The 17,198-nt window shown below is 46.2% G+C and overlaps 1 protein-coding gene across 1 annotated transcript in view; it reads left to right on the top strand.

Annotated features, from left to right (window-relative positions):
- Nucleotides 1-9,753: 9,753 nt before the first annotated feature.
- Nucleotides 9,754-17,198, top strand: part of Slc6a17 (solute carrier family 6 (neutral amino acid transporter), member 17) — a 50,486-nt gene continuing 43,041 nt past the window's right edge. The window contains exon 1 of the mRNA XM_013031872.1: nucleotides 9,754-10,144. The gene's annotated coding sequence lies outside the window, so the exon portion shown is untranslated. The remainder of the gene's footprint in view (nucleotides 10,145-17,198) is intronic.

Here is a 17,198-nt window from a genome sequence, read left to right as displayed (position 1 = left end):
TCCTCAGTTCTTCTCCATTTGTTCAACCTGCCCTGCCCTCAATGTGTTGTACCAGCCTAAAGTAATGGGTGAACTGAAACATAACCTCCAACACTGCATCAAAAAGAAATCTTTTGACTTCATAAATTGCTTCTTCCAGGTATTTGTTATAGTGATAAAAACCTGACTAACACTATTTTAGCTGCCATGTCCCATTGTTGCCTCACTTTTTAATAAATAAAAAGTTTGGATATTTTTCACATCAGTAATGCTATAACTAAGAATTATATAGAGAGACAAAGACACTAAGGCAGAGAGAAAAAGTGAATTTTTATACCTTTTCTAAACAGCACCATAGAGCAAGACTTAACTCAAACACAAACCCTTAGATGCTAACAAAATCCATTTTTGACTGATCTGAGAAACATGTACCTTTTTTCTTTTTCTTTTTTTTTGGGGGGGGGGAATCAGGCCTGAACTCTGGGCCTGGGCACTGTCCCTTAGCTCTTTAGCTCAAGGCTAGAGCTCTACCACTTGAGCCACAGTGCCACTTCTGGCTTTTTTTTCTGCTTATGTGGTGCTGAGGAATCGAACCCAGGGCCTCATGCATGCAAGGCAAGCACTCTACCACTGAGCCACCTTCCCAGCCCACATTTACCTTTTTTATATCTAGAGGTGTGGTTCAAGTGATAGAGTAAGCAAAAATGCTAAAGGATAGCCCCAGTACTTTCACAAAAAGAAAAAAGATCTCTGCTCTGAAGCACCCTCTCTCCCAAATCTTAGCTCCTATTCTTCACTATAACACCATCTCCATCTTCACCTCCTTCTACATCTTCTCTACCTTCACAGTAGCAGCTGTTCATGTGTATTGAGGCCTTACTATGTGCCAGCTGCTGTAATGAATGTGGTACTTGGGAAAATCTCATTGATCTCTCAGCATCCTATGAGTGAGGGACAATTATTATGGTCATTTCCACAGGCCAAGTTTTTAGGCATGCATTTTTTTTTTTTTTTTGCCAGTCTCGGGATGTGAAATATGGTCCTGGACACTGTCCCTGAGCTACTTTTGCTCAAGGCTAGCACTCTACCACTTGAGCCACAGCACTACTTCTGGCTTTTTCTGAGTAGTTTATTGGAGATAAGAGTCTCACAGGTGGGGCTGGGAAGGTGGCTCAGTGGTAGAGGGCTTGCCTTGCATGCATGAGGCCCTGGGTTTGATTCCTCAGCACCACATAAGCAAAAAGGAAAAAAAAAGCCGGAAGTGGCACTGTGGCTCAAGTGGTAGAGCGCTAGCCTTGAGCTGAAGAGCTGAGGGACAGCACCCAGGCCCAGAGCTCAGGCCCCACGACCAGACGCAAAAAAAAAGAGTCTCACAAGAACTTTTCTGCCCAGACTGGCTTTAAACAACAATCCTCAGAACTCAGTGTCCTGAGTAGTTAGGATTACAGGATTGAGCCACCGGTGCCCAGCTTAGCATGTATTTTTAAAAATATTTTTTATTGAGATTAGGTGATTACATAAATTTCACATATTTCACAGTATTGTGGAATAGTGATACTTAGTTAAAGTCACATACACATTTTAACCTTCACAGGACAAATTGTGATGATCATGGTCTATAAAGTTTGTGAATTCTATGAGCTTTGACAATACAACTATTTCTTCCACATCAGGTGGTATTTGTATTTCTTTCCTTTTGCTTAATATAAGCTATTCCCTCTATCCCTCTCATTCCCTCCCTCCTATCTCTGCCTTTGAATTGCTTAGTTCATTTTCATCAATGTCCAGTGCAGCTGATGGGCCCCGCTGTTGTATGTTTTCCTGTTTCCCTCTGATTCTTTGTCCTCCTCCTAGCTTCCCTCAGATGTTTATATATATATATATATATATATATATGGTATATATATATATGGTATATATATATTATATATATATATCATATATGTGATCAAGAACATGGAGTCATTTTGGCAATAATACAACAAAATGAGTGGAAGTCCTTTGTTTCTTGAGTCCTGTTTACTTTGTCATATTTCCTTGCATTGTTGGCTTTAGCATCCACATATCAGGGAGACCATGTGCCATTTGTCTCTTTATTCTTGGCTTACCTCACTCAAAATGATTTGCTCTAGTTCCATCCATTTCCCTGCAAATGCCATTATTTTGTCCTTTCTAATGGCTGCATAATATTCCACTGTGTATAGATACCACAAATTTTGGATCTATTCATCTGTAGTGAGGCATCTGTGTTGTTTCCATATCTTGGCTATTGTGAACAGTGCTACAATGAACATGGAGGTGCATGTGTCCTTGTATCCTGATTCCTGTTGTTCAGGGTAGATGCCTAGGAGTGGTATGGCTGGGTCACAGGGGAGGTCTATATTTAAGTTTCAGAAGTACCTCCAGACTGATTTCCAAAGTGGATGTATTAGTGTACATTCCCACCAGCAATGCAGTAGGGTTCCTCTTTCCCTGCATCCCTTCCAGCAATTGTTGTTGGCTGAATTTAGGCCATTCTGACTGGGGTAAGGTGGTATCTCAGTGTTCTTTTTATTTGCATTTCCTTTACAGCCAGGGATGATGAAAATTTTCTCATGTGTTTCTTTGCCATTTTTATATCTTCTTCTGAGAAGTCTCTCTTTAGCTCCCTTGCCCATTTAATGATTGGTTTGTTAGATTTGGGAGGGGTTAGTTTCTTGAGTTCTGTATATAATGGATATTAAGCCTTACACATGTATTTGATGTGCTGTTATACCCTGCTGGCTCTCTGAACCCATCTCTGAGAGCTGAGACCTTCTGGCTTCTCCTTTGCAATCCCAGAACAGTAAATATGGTTTACTTCTTTGGCAAACTCTGGCTGACTAGTGAGAGGATAAGACCAAGAATGTTCTCAGTAGAAAAGTACACTAGGTCATGAGAAAAAGTGGTCATGGGCAAGGATAGGAAATGGAGGCACTAGTGATGTTGGGTTGAGCCTGAAGGGCATGTGTAGCTCAAACTCAAGATCCCAGTTTTCGTTGCCCCTAGGAATTACATTAGCATTTGCCACTTCCCATAGATAAAATGCCACATAACCACAGAAACTGTTTTTTGTTTGTTTGTTGATTGATCATGGGGCCTGAACTCTGGGCCTGGGCGCTGTCCCTCAGCAATTCAGCTCAAGGTGAGTGTTCTACTACGTGAGCCACAGCACCACTTCCAGCTTTTTCTGCTTATGTGGTGCTGAGGAATCGAACCCAGGGCTTCAGGCATGCAAGGCAAGCACTCTACCACTGAGCCACCTTCCCAGCCCAAAACTTTTTTTTTTTTTAATTTGCCAAGGCTATAGCAGGATAGCTATCTTCCCAGACACCACAACCATGGGTAGAGATTTTTTTTTTTTATCAGATGTGTTGTAGATATTGAGCCCTAATTTGGTGAGATTTGCTTATTTTCCTGGCTGATCCAACATAAACTGGTAGGATGGGGTTCCTATGATGGCTGGGAGTAGGAAGAGGCTCCATTTAGTGTCTAAGCAGGAAGGGAAGGAGCTCTCCAAGTGAAAAGCAAGTTGGTTCTGAGGGGTCCCTGACCATGTAGCTATTACCATACATACTCAGTGACATGGTACTTCTGGTTATTTACTGCGGCATAACAAATCATTTACAGAATATAGCAGATTGGAAAGAACAGTCCTTTTTCTCTCATGGTTTCAGTGAGCAGGCATCTGGGAACGTATACCTTGGGCAGGTATCTCTATTTTATGTAGCCTTAACGGTAAGGCTTGCTTGGTTGAAATCTGGAGGAGCTCCTACATGATGACTCACACACCACCTGGCTGGCAGGTTAGGGTTAGCTGTAGATCAGGAAATCAGTTAGGGTTAAGATTGAGAGTCCCAGTTTTTCTCTATGAGATCTCCCAATAGTCTCACAGAAAGCAGGTGGGTTCTAGATCAAGACTCAGAGACAACTGCTTATGTCTTATGGCCTGATCATGTCTCATACTTAATCAGCCACATAACCCATAACAAACGTAGGGGGTATAGACTTCACTTCTTGAGGAAACATTGTCAAAGAATTTGGAATTCATGTTTTAGAATATCCATACTGGAGGAAATCAAGTAATTGTGCCATTCAGAACAAAGGAGAGATTATATCTTAGCATTTGTGTATTTATGCTACTCAGAAACAAGGGCTGAAGTCATGGCTCAGGTAGTAAAGAGCTTGCCTGAAAAGCACAAGGTCGTAAGTTCAGTTCCCAGTTATCACATACGTATACAAAAAGAAGCCCTCAAAAATGTAAACACAATGTTGGACAACTACATGTTTCATGAATCCTGAGAAAAGCCACAGCTAATACTTCCTACATTTTACTCCTTAACATATCTGGGAGGTGGATCTCTTATTTTTTATTGTTGGTTGTTGTGTCAGCACTGGGGCTTGAACTCAGAGGCTTCAAGCTCTTACTTGGCTTTTTCTTTCAAAGATGGCACTCTATCACTCGAGCCACACTTCCAGCTTTTTGCTGGTTAACTGTAGGTAAGAGTCTCATAGACTTTTTCTGCTTGGGCTGGCTTTGAACCACCTCTCTCAGATCTTAGCCTCCAGAGTAGCTAAGATTACAAATGTGAGCCACTAATGCATAGTTTTCTTTTCTTTTTTTGGGGGGGGGTCCGGTTGTGGGGCCTGAACTCTGGGCCTGGGCACTGTCCCTCAGATCTTCAGTTCAAGGCTAGCGCTCTACCACTTGAGCCACAGCACCACTTCCGGCTTTTTACTTTTTGCTTATGTGGTACTGAGGAATTGAACCCAGGGCCTCATGCATGCAAGGCAAGCACTCTACCACTGAGCTATCTTCCCAGCCCATAATGCATAGTTTTCTTAAGTTATATGTAGAGAGAAACAGGAGAATCACTATCTAGTGTCTCCTCAGGAAGGCAGGCTTGGATAGAAGAAAGTAAGTTAAGAAAGAAAGGTGAGAGAACATGTCTCCTTATTTGTTTGTTTGTTTGTTTTTATTCATTATAATTATTTTGGGCCAGGTCTAGGGCTTGAACTCAGAGTCCAGGCACTGTCCCTTAGCCACCAGTGCCTTACTTCACTATAGATCTTGACACTGTGATCTGTCTTTGCCTCTTGAAATTTTTTTCTTCTTTGACACATTATCCTCTCACCTATGGATTCCTCCTGTCTATACTTTATGCTGACCCTTCTTGCTCTTCTCCTCCGTTAGAGGTAAGTACTTGCCACCAAGTTTCTACAGAGAGTACTGAGGCTTCAGCTCAGAGCCTCCCTCAAGCTTTCATTAGGCCTTTTCAAGCAAGGCTGGAGCTCTACCACTTGAGCCACAACTCCTCTTCCAACTTTTTGTTGGTTAGTTGGAGATTAGAGTCTCTTGGATTGATTTATCTGGGCTGGCTTTGAACTGTGATCCTCAGATCTCAATCTCTTGAGTACCTAGGATTACAGGTGTGAGCCACTACCACCCAGTCTTCTTCACATTTCCTTTTTAAGGCCTCACCTTTCCCCACTTTTTTTGCCAGTCCTGGGGCTTGAACTCAGAACCTGGCACTGTCCCTGAGCTTCTTTTGCTCAAGGCTAGGACTCTACCACTTGAGCCACAGTGCCGTGCCACTTCTGGCTTTTCTATTTATATGGTACTGAGGAATCGAACCCAGGGCTTCCCGCATGCTAGGCAAGACTCTACCACATTCCCAGCCTTCCCCCACTTTTTAAATGGTTATGACTTCTGACTTTATCTCTGTCTCACTTTCCTGGTTTTCTGCCCACATTTCATTTCTCAAAAAAATTAATTATGGGCTGGGAAGGTGTCTCAGTGGTAGAGTGTTTGCCTTGCATGCATGAAGCCCTGGGTGCGATTCCTCAGCACCACATAAGCAGAAAAAGGCAGAAGTGGAGCTGTGGCTCAAGTGGTAGAGCACTCACCTTGAGCTGAAGAGCTGAGGGACAGCGTCTAGGCCCAGAGTTCAGGCCCCACAACCAACGAAAAAAATTAATTATAATTATAAAGGTGATATACAGAAGAATTGCAGTTATACAAGTCAGGGAGCATATTTCTTTTTCAATAGTGTTACCCTTTCACTTGCTCTCTGCCCATATTTCTAAACACATTAATTATTCTTTCAGAAAATATTTATTGTTGTATATAGCAGGTATTGAGGATAGACATAGTCTCTGCATCTAAATAATCACATTCTTAATTATTTAGTGTGAAAATGTGTCCTTTGTAGATACAAAGGATGGAGGGAGATGTCCACTTGGCAAGTTGATCTAATTCTTCTCCAGAGTCAGGAGATGGATGGAGGTGAGTAGACAGGAAGTGAGGGAAAAGGAGGAGAGGACTAAATAGATTCCTGGCAGAGAGGGCATATGGGCTGAAACCCAAACCAGGAAGGTGTGGGAGAAAGTGGAAAGAGCTGAGAGAAGGCTAGTGGAGTGAGTGGGTTGCAGGAAAGCCACGGAAGAGGAGCGACAGACAAGGCTGGAGACAAGGACCTAGTCTTACCCACACAGGCTTAAAGTGTGGGTAAAAAGCTGCAAGCTTCATGAGACGCAATTATATTGCATTTCTTAAAGATCCCTCTTGCAACTGTGTGACTCCAAGGGGTGGAGATCAGAGTTGGGTTAGAAGGGAGTTATCAGAGCTCAAGTGAGTAATGGTCATAGTTTGGAGTAGGTCACGGTCTAGAGGCAGGTAGTAATGAACCCTTCCTCCCCCAGGATTTAGTGATGGATTAAATGAAAGGGTGAGAGGAAAGAGGTTCAAGGTGGCTGGTTCAGTGGTTCATTCATGGAGGCAAGAGTTACTAGAGAAGGAAAGACTAGCAAAATGTTGAACATTTTTCAGGATAGGTCTTTGAGCATCAAGCTTGTACCTTGAGTGAAAGGCACAGTGAGAAGTTGAGTATGTAGAGCTCAGGAGACCATATGGAATGGAGATGGAAATGGAAATGCATCAGTACAGGAAAATTGCATCCAGTCAGGAAGGGATAGGACTAAGAGAAAGCCAGCATCTAAAGATTAACAGGGAAAACTGAGGGCATGCTGGAAGGCAGGAGGGAAGTATCCACGATAAACACTACAGAGAGGCCAACAAGATGAGGAGTGCAAAATGTCCCATGGATTTAGTGACACAGAGGTATTGTTTGTTGAGAGCCATCTTGGCAGCATGATGGAACATGAGTGGGCTGAAGAATGAAATGGTAGGGGCAGAGCGTTTGTGGAGAAATGGAGACTGTGGAGGAGAGAGCATAATGGCTTCTAAAGCCTCTGAATATATGCTTAACAGCTTCGGAGAAGGAACTAGTAGAAAACTAACAGTAGAAATGAAAAGCTAAGGAGCCAGGAGAGCTGGATAGAGCTGATATTAGTTGAGATTTTAAGGCATTGTCGGCCATGGGATCCAGAGGTTAGGTGGGAGTAGATTCAGACATCAAAAGAAACTCTCCTGCTTTCTCAGGAGGAAGGAAGAGGTAGTGGGTGCTCCTGTAGGTGCAGCTGAGGGCTGGTATAATTATTCTCAGTGGAAGGCCAGGAGATCTCCCTGAGGCAAGGCAGTTCCTACAAGAGTGTAGTGATGTAAGAAGAGTGCTTGAGGACAGACAGTAGAGAAGGCTGGAGTGTTCTTGATGGTACAGAGGAAGTAAGTTGACTAGAGAGTCACAGGAAGGAATAAAGACTCCACAGGAAGTTGGTGACGATGAAGGCTAAGAAGGAGACTGATTCATACTGGTTTTCTCTAGAGAACTTTATTCAGGGAAACATGATATTGCAAGACTGAGACTTTTGGTGGAGGGACATGATAGAAGGTAGAGAGGTAAGGACATTTGCTTATCACCTTCCTACTTTATGTCCCAAATCCATACTCTTCTTGCCTTTTCCCCCAAAGCTGTTCCTCTTGTTAGATTCCCTGTTTTGGTCAGTAACACAATCATTTAATAGTATCACTAATAACAATTATTTATTAAGCACATGCAAGACCGGGTATTTTAAAATACTCATGATCATCACAACAGAGGTAAGAAATAAATATCACTCGTTTTGTAGAAGTGGAAGCTGAGTCTCAGATAGATTACATAACTTGTACAAGATCTCCAGGTAATGGCAGTCCGGATGAAAATGTCAGTTCATCAGATTCTAGAGTCCTTTCCCTATCCATCACCATACCACCTTCAAGCTCCTTTGCCTTACAACTGCCTTTATTTGAGGCTGTCTTTCCTCTCCACACCATATGAGCTGTATTTGTTCATTTCTATCACATCCCCTGCATCCTTTGCTACTTCCTTCCTTGCACCTGTCCCTGGCTCTGCTTCTCTGGTTAGGTCCAAATTCAATAAAGGCCAGGGTCACAATCGGTCTTGATTTCTTGTCTTGATATCCTCATGTCGACAACAGTGTCAAGTAAACACCAGGGTTGCTAAATCCTTATTGGCTGAATGTAATGTCTAGTGAGAGATACTTTGCACTGAATATCCTGGATCCTCACACCTCTCATCACAGGCACAGGCTTTTTGTCTCAGATTGTGGCAAACTGCCTAGAAAACGACAGAGGTAGTGTCTCCTTCCAGTGGAGGGCAGTTTTGTTTGCTGTCTGTATAAGAAAGATTCTGCCTGGGGCAAATGATAGGCAGACTTGCTTTGTAGCCCATTAGAAAAGTGTGGGGTTTCCTAAGCATGCAGTTCCTTGGTATATATGGGTATCACCAGGGTTCTAGTCCAGTCTCCCTGGACTAAAATTTGAGGATTAAGAGAAAGGGATTTGAACTGCATCGCACAATAACTGCTATGCTGAGAGTAACAAGTCCTGTGACTCTGGCCCCGGAACTTCAAGGGTTCTTCCAACATCTATGTAGCAGGCTAACTTGGTGGTTGGTAAGAATGAAATCTCAGCTCCTTGCGAGTTCTCAGAGACAGCCCTGTGGCCTTTCTCTGGGATAATTGAAGCCATTTCATCTCCCATCCCTCACCTTGGTGAGGAGACAATTCACCTCCCAAACAGTTTTCTCAAATGAAGGCAGGGCAAGGTCTGACTCCCAATGCAGGAGCCCCACCCCAGCACAGCCATGATCCCGGGCCTACCTTCCACATTCGCTTATATCTAGGCCCTAGAAATGCTGTCCTCTCCACAAGGGTTGCCCTTCCCCTACATCTGTCTGCCTATCCTCTGAGGTCAGCACCAGCTGAGAGCCCAGTCAGAGTTGTCCTCTACCTCACTTGTCCCCTACTCTTCAGCCCTTCTGGCTCCTTCTGTGACTACTTGGGCAAATCCCTTTCTACCTCCCCCAACGCTTCTCTTCTCTATTCTGATTTTCCATCAGCCTCTGCAGCCCCCGGCACACAGTACCACCCCAACAGATAAATGATGTAGACCGTAGGGTGAAGGAAGGTCAGCGGTGTAAAAAGAAAGCTCAAGGAAAGCGAACCGAGGCAACTCGAGCGTGGAGGCGGAAAGGTCTGGCAATTTCTGTGGATGGAATCAAGTTCATGAAGGAGGATCGAAAGAGGGGAGCCTGTAAAGAGAGGCCTGGGGCTCAGGAGGTCTTTGGCTATGGGGGGCCCCATTTCCTTCGGAAGACAGAGGCCCCGATGAGAGCACAAAGGTCTGGGTCCCCTGACCAGGGCCCTCGCGGGGCTGCGTCCTAGCTACCCCCTCCCGATCGTGCCCTCCGCCTGCTTCTGCCATCAGAGCCTCGCATTGACGCGGGCCCGCGCGTGAGTCAAGCCTGCGTCACGGCGCCCCGCCGCCAGGGTGGCCTTTCGGAAAGCGAGGGAACCGTGTGCGCCGCGCTCCGCCCAGCTCCGTTCCGTTCCGCTCCGCAGAGCCGGTGCGGCCAGGGCGCGGGGAGGTGGCACTCGGCCCCAGCCTTCGCATCGCCGCGCTCGCTCCGCCGCCGTGCCACCTGGGCCTCCGGGCCAGTCTCCCAGAGCCCCGGAGCGCGAGGCAGGCGGCGGGCGCCCGGCTGGGACTGGCGGACGGCGGGAGGAAGACAGCGATCGGAGTCGCGTGCGCCGCGCAGCTCCCGGGGTCCCCCAGCCCCGGTCAGGGCCTGTCACCGCCACTGTCGGACTGCCCGTGGAAGGGACTGTGCGCCCGCCACCCGTCGGGGATCACAGCTACTCGGCTGGAGTTCAGGGCCGAGTCCGCGCGACGGCCCACGCGGGACAGGTGAGTGTCTAAGCCGTGCCTCGCTTTGGCTTTACCGGGCCGGCCACAGCAACTCTGCCGTGCCAGCCCCGCCCCAGCCGGGGAGGCCTAAGGACGAGGTGCGAGGCCGCGCTTCCCGGTATCAGCCCTATCCTGCACGGGCGCGGGGCTCCGTGCGCTGCTCCTCTCCCGGTTGCTTGGCGACCGAGCGATGGGGCTGTGCCAGTCCGGCACATCAAGGGTGCCCAGCAGCTCACGCACTGGCTGGATATGGACTTCAGCTTCTGGGGCTCAGAAGGACCCCAGAACTCCGGAGGTAACGGGGCAGAGCTGCAGAGGCAACGCCCGCGGAGGGCCTCCTCCTCCTCCCCGGGTCCCGCCGCCTGGAAACGCGCGCGCCCAGGGCGCAGTTCGGCGGGGACTCCGGAATGGCCCCGGGACCCCAGCCCCAGACACTCGGCCTCAGGCCCATGACCTTGAGGATAACATTGGCAAGAGAAACCGATTGCCCCAGCCCAATACGAATATTTCATTTCCAGTCCTGGGACAGGACCTTCTCGAATCTAGAGCTAGAGTAGAGCCCCTTCCCCCTTAAGGGACGTGCATTTGGGAAGAGATCGGGGACGTGCACGGGGTGCGCTCCTCCGCCAGGGGCACCGCCGCCGAGGAGAGAGGCCGCCGCCACATTTATACCTGTGTGAGCCGAGCTGCCGGTGAGCAGAGGGGGAGGGGCGGGGTACCAGCGCCCCAAGGGGCGCGGCTGCCTGGCACAGACGCCGGATGTTTCCTTTTAAGACCTAAACTGCCCTGTCAGGGGTCCAAGTTCAAAAGTTTTGAGGCCACTCACCTTATACAGGGTCGAGTCACAGTCAACTAATTAGGTTTCTTAAATTGGATATATTTCTTTGTCACTCACACTCTCTCTTTAAATATCTGTATCTCGATATAGATACAAATATGTGTTTACATATTATATATGGTATAAATCATTTATATAGATAAGCACATGTCTCTATGAGTGATCTGTCTCGTATTTATGTCATATAGACATTTATGTCTATATAAGACATAAATATGACATATTTATGTCTATATAAGACAGATATATGTCTATATGTCTGTATGTCTATATGAATGGTCTATCCTGTAGATCATATAAAATGGCCTGTTTGGATTAAGAAATTTCTAACCAGAGCAACCTTTAGAGGATAGTTCATCTGTGAATGAGAGGCAGATGTGGGGTTGGGTTGGAGCAATGAAGAGGTTGAAGGGAAGGAAAATTCTGGTAAAGACCTTGGCCTTGTTAATGTGACTTTGAGGAACTGAGAAGATCCTGTAATGGCTTTATAAAAATTCAACCAGAATTTGCAGGACTCACTAAAGCTGTCTGGAGCGTTCCCACCGACATCTGGAGAAGGTCAGAGCATGAGGCGGTTCTTGGGGCTTCTTGTGCCTTGCCCTGTGCTTACATTATCCGAGTGGGTCCATCACCTCGGCAGGAAGGACTTTGAGGTCACACCAGGTTGTCCTTGGCCACAGCCCATCTGCAGGACTGTCAGAAGCTCTTACTCTTCTGATGGCTTTTTCTCTAATGGAGCAGCTGTGGCTAAGTAGGTGGTTGAATTTCAGTGACTCTCTGCAGTTTAGGGTGACTCAGTGCAGGAGGCAAATCGTGCCCACCAGCTCCGATTGGAGTTTGTTTGGCCTGAGTCACACACAGAGTCGTGTGTCAGCTGTCTGTGAGTTCAACAGAGTTCTTTAGCAGGACTTGTGAACAGGAATGACCAGAATCCCAAGGAGGTTTGGGCTTCCAGGCCAGAGGTGGTCAAGAATCTTCAGAGTAGAGCTCAGACTGTCTATCTGCTGGTCAAGGGCCTAGGAGCTCTGACCTCATAGGGAAGGTGAGCAGGACCAGGTGGTGGGGGTTGAGGTACTGTGGAAGGGGAATCTAAAGAGTCTTATTGTGGTCACAGCTGGGCCCAGTGCTCTGCCATGTGCTAGCAGGGTGCCATCAGGTAACTTACAACACCTCTGGAGCCTCTTGGTTGTAAGGATACCATTTCCTCAGGCTTATTTTAAGTCTAATTTTGGGAACATAGCATGTGCCCCTAGATGTTAGACCCCCTCCCCCCATTTCTTCTCTTGTAGGTCTTAACCAAAGGCGATTCTTTCTTCCCCTGCCCTGCTTCTGAGGATGAAAGGGGTGTAGGAGCCCCTGACACCCTTAAGCCTGTGAGACTCTGGATGGGGAAGGCCGAGCAGGAGCGGGACTATTGTTGGGGTGAGGTTGCCCACAGCCACTTGCAGACTCCTTGGGAAATATTTGTGACTATGGCCTGTCCAAAGCTGTGGAACCTGCTGGATAGATTTCAGGCTCCTTTCTCTTTGAACAGGTCTTGCTATTCCCTTTCCCTCTATCCTATTTATAATAGAGTTGACAGTTGTAAGAAAGAGCAAGGCTGGCCTTCCCTAGAGAGGAAAGGGAAAATGGAGTGGGCCTTTTATTTCTCTAAAGGTTCCTGAGAGTCTTATCTTGTGTCTAGAATGAAAGAAATAAGAATATCCCCAAATGCAGCAAGGATGAGGCCAGACTGCTACTGGAAGTGTGTGTGTGTGTGTGTGTGTGTGTGTGTGTGTGTGTGTGGTCACATTCACTCTGGAGTGATTGCCCTCCTCATTGGATTTGGGACTATGTTTTACAGATGATGGAGACTGTGGTGAGAGGATTTTAGAGCAGCACCTCCCTTTTGCCTGTGCACCCCTCCTCCCATCACACTCCTCTCCCGTCCAGCATTGCTGCAGCAGGACAATTCATCATTAAAATCCCTTTAAACTGCTAAGATAAGCATCAGCAGTATTTAAGGGAAGGTGGATTAGAGCTTTTCTCCTAGACAAGGTCTGAGTTATCACTTGCTTCCAGGCTAGATTGCAAGAAATCCTCAGTACCAATCATCTGGAACACCAGGATGGAAACAACAACAACAACAACAACAGCAACAACAGCACACTCTGATGTTACAACTCAATGCCAGGCTCCCCTGATCAGTGTCCTAGGCTACCAGAGGTCAGAGGTCCAGTTGGACAGTGTTCTTGGGAAATGCCTTGTGTGTATGCTTTGAACAGAAGAGAATACAATTCTGAGTTCTAGGTGCTTATGTCATCCTTGGTATACAGTAATAATATCCAGCTTTTTATTGAGGCTTATGTGAGCCACTAAGTGCTTTATTCACAGACCATCTTGTTTAATCTTTGCTACAATCCCAGAGGACAGTTACTGTAATCCATATAGAATTTGAGGTTCAGAGAGGTTAAATAATTTGTTCATAGTCACACAGGTAAGTGAGTAGCAACCTGAGAATCAGTACTCAGTTCTGTCAGATGCCAAACTTTATGATCTTCACCACATGATGTAGTGTGTTTCCATAATAAGTTCTTACTAAATGTTTGCCAACAATCTAGGCTCTTATAGTGAGGATTTGGCTAAGCCTCTAGGTTCTGTTTTTCAGGCTGGTGTCCTGAGAAAGGGAAAATGGGCCTCCAGCAATGGGAAATGGATAGAGAATGAACAGAATCAAACTTCCAAGGTCTGGGGGATGGATGTGCCATTTGGTTCCAAGTGGATCAGGTTCCAGCCAGAGATCCTAGGCTCTGTCTTGTGGTCTATTGTCCTATCCTTGTCTTATTCTTCTTGACATTTACCACCCTGGACTTCATTCCTTTCAGGTAGGGGTTGTTGACAAGCAGAAAGAGAAGGATCAGAGCAAGTTGGATGGTGCCTGAGGATTTCTGTGTCTGCAGAATCAGGGACAGCCAGTCACTGACGGGAGCTTTGATGTGTCAGGTTTCTCTGCTGGACAGTGTGCCAGCAATCTGCAGCAGTCTCTGGTGAGGCCCTAGACCCCAGAGCAAAACTGCTAACACACCAAGGTTATTTACAGCAGCTGCTGGTGGGGCTACTCGGATGGATGCTTCTTGCTTTCTGATCTTGCCCCATGGAGACCCTGATTTCCTCAGCTCTAGGGAGCCACTGTTCTAGGAAATGTGACCTCTAATTCTTCCTGCTGTCTGTCTATTCCCTGTGAGAATCACTTAACCCTAGAAGAACTGGCCCATGCAGTCCTAGCTTGCCTTCCATCTCAAAACCAACTGAGAAGTTCCTGTAAGTGAGGCTGAGTAACTGGAATAGAAGAAAGAATACTCCCCCACTCCCAAGAGGACAAAAAGGAGTTCATAGAAACCCTTGCTTCAGGTGCAGCCATTTTATGGAAACCCAATTCATTGGTAACTCATTTTTCCTTCTATGAGCAAATTGTTTTATTAACAATGGGCAAATGTAGTTATTTAAAAAAAACATAGTCATTTTGTACAATAAAACTCACAAGTGAGAACATAAGCTCAGATGCAGCATGAATAACTGTACTAAATTATTCTCATGCTCACTCTCAGAGAGTGATTCTGGGTCAAGTGAGTTCTTAGGCTGCCTCAGTCCCCAACCTGGGAGTTGAGATTTAAACCCTGCTGTTCTATGGCTCTTCTGGAGGGGCAGTAAGGTCTGTCAAAAGCCAGAAGAGCAAATGTTCTAGATTTGGGCCTTGAGGTCATCTCAGCATCTGCACCTGTCCTACCCAGCTACTATGCTGCCTTCCAGAGTCCCTCTACCAGTTCATCTGAAGACAAGTAACCTGGTGCTCTAATCATTTCCAATTACTGGTTTAATTGCAGTTTCTGCTGGATTCTGCATACCACAAATTTACCATCTATTCTTTGGTATGCAAATAGAATTCATTGGTTTACACCCCCAAATCCTACTGGTTGCATTTTTTTCCTCTAAGATGTGTGTGTGTGTGTGTGTGTGTGTGTGTGTGTGTGTGTGTGTGTATGAACTGAGAGGATAGGCATGATTCCTTAGCTTTTTCATTCAAAGTTGGTGCTCTACCACCTGAGCCATGACCCCTTCTGGCTTTTTGCTAGTTAACTGAAGGAAGGGGTCTCATAGACTTTTCTGCCTGGGCTGGCTTTGAGCTATGATCCTCAGATCTCAGCCTCCTGAGTAGCTAGGATTACAGGCATGAGCCACTGGCATCCAGCTTCTATTTATATGACTCTTGTAACCCTGTAGTTGTTAACCCCCACTTGAGCTGTATGCAGGGCAGGAAGTCTGCTCATGAAAGCTGACTTTTGAGGGATGTGAATGTCACCTGGTGAGGTGGTTCCAGCAGGGCAGCTGGAATTCTTCTTTCCAGTGTTCAGTGGGGACTTGCCATTCTTTTCCCTGAATCTGAGGGAAGGAGGGCAGGTGCTCCTGTGCTGAGTGGCCAAGGGGCTGACTCCCAGAAAAGCTGATTGGTGCTGTCCATGGTCCTGCTCCACTACCCAAATGATCAGTCTGCTAGAATTTGGAGACTCCTTAAAACAGCCAGAAGCAATCTGTTTGACCAGTGCCCCAAATTATATTATATTGTTTCTCTTAGAAAAAAGACCCAGCTAACTGAGGAAACTTGATCACAGGGAAGTGGTGGTAGATGTGCTTGTTCTACTGCTTACTTGTTAAGTGAGACACATTGCAGAACTTCCCACCAGTGTGGGAAGGGTAGCCTGTGGTCCAGAAACTATGGTGCCTGCATCCCTAAGAATACCTGGGGTGGCCTAGGGTAGCGCAGCCTCCTCCACTTACTCAAGTATGCCAAACTATTTTCTGTGAGTGTTAAGATATGCAAAAGATTGAAGAAAGAATACAGGGCTGAGCTGGGCACTGGTGGCTCACACCTGTAATCCTAGCTACTCAGGAGGCTGAGATCTGAGGATCACGGTTCAAAGCCAGCCCAGGCAGGAAAGTCTGAGAGACTCTGATCTCCAGTAAAAGAAAACCGGAAGTGGTGCTGTGGCTCAAGTGGTAGAACACTCACCTTGCGCTGAAAGAGCTGAGGGACATTGCCCAGGCCCGGAGTTCAAGCCCAAGGACCGACAAAAAAAAAAGAATACAGGGTTGAGTGCCAGAATCGTGGTATGGAGCCAGTCTGAGCAGACAAATCTGAGAGACTTATGGCCAGTCAACCAGCAAAAACAGGGAGGTGGAGGTATGGCTCAAGTGGTTGAGTGCCAGCCTTGAGAGAAAAAAACTAAAGGAGAGCGCAAAGCCCTGAGTTCAAGCCCTAGTAACACACACACACACTCTCACTCTCTCCCTCATACCCAAAAAAGGAAGAAAAACTATAGATAATAGTTTGAATCTCCCTTCTTGCACTTCATGTCTGTGTCATCTTGTACACAGACATTAGATTCTCTGAGGTTAGGCTTCTTTACTCCTAACATGAGGATTATAATTTATCTTAAGTTGTTGGGAGGATAAATAACGCAGTAGGTGTTTGTGGTGACTTGTTCCCTAGAGAAGGGCTCTCCTGCTAGGCCCTCTGTAAAGCTGCATTGAATGCTGCAGTGGAAGAGAGACAGCCCCATTTGGTCCTCAGGAAAGAGACATCATGGGGGGACTGTAATGAAGGGGTTCTCAATCACTATTGCTTCAAGCGCTCTTCAGAAGCCCATTAGTAATTCAGGTAATTGGACACCCTTGATCCCTCCTGTGAGTCTCTGAGATGAGAAGGAAAAAAAAAATAGTAGCTTTAAGAAAATCCAGGTCAGAGGATCTGGGCAGATGCTCTGAGTATCCATCTGTCATCATCTTTGGCCCCTTATAAATGCGGAAAGGAATTAGGTCTTCAGATGTTTTCACATCTGATTTTTAAATTTTTCCTGTTTAAAAAAAATTAACTCTCCTGGGCCCTCTACCTAGTTGACACCTGAGATGCCTTTCATCACTCTGTTACCCTGTTTTTGCCTCTCTTTGAAATCCAAACCTTATCCAGGTCTCCCATCTTTCACCTACCCTTCCAAGTTCCTGGCTTGTTGATCTACAGGGCAGCTAGTGATACCTTTTAAACTAGTTGGGTCACATTCTACCTTTTGCTTGAAAACGCATAAGAGTTTCCTGTGATTCTAGAGAGAAAGCCCAAATTGCTGTGCATGGCTGATAAATCTTTGCTGCTCTGCCTACTGTCCATCTTTCCTCTCAGCTCCT

This window comes from Dipodomys ordii, unplaced genomic scaffold, assembly GCF_000151885.1.
Source record: "Dipodomys ordii isolate 6190 unplaced genomic scaffold, Dord_2.0 Scaffold146, whole genome shotgun sequence".
In the NCBI taxonomy this organism is placed as follows: domain Eukaryota; kingdom Metazoa; phylum Chordata; class Mammalia; order Rodentia; family Heteromyidae; genus Dipodomys; species Dipodomys ordii.
This window is presented reverse-complemented; position numbering and strand designations above follow the sequence as displayed.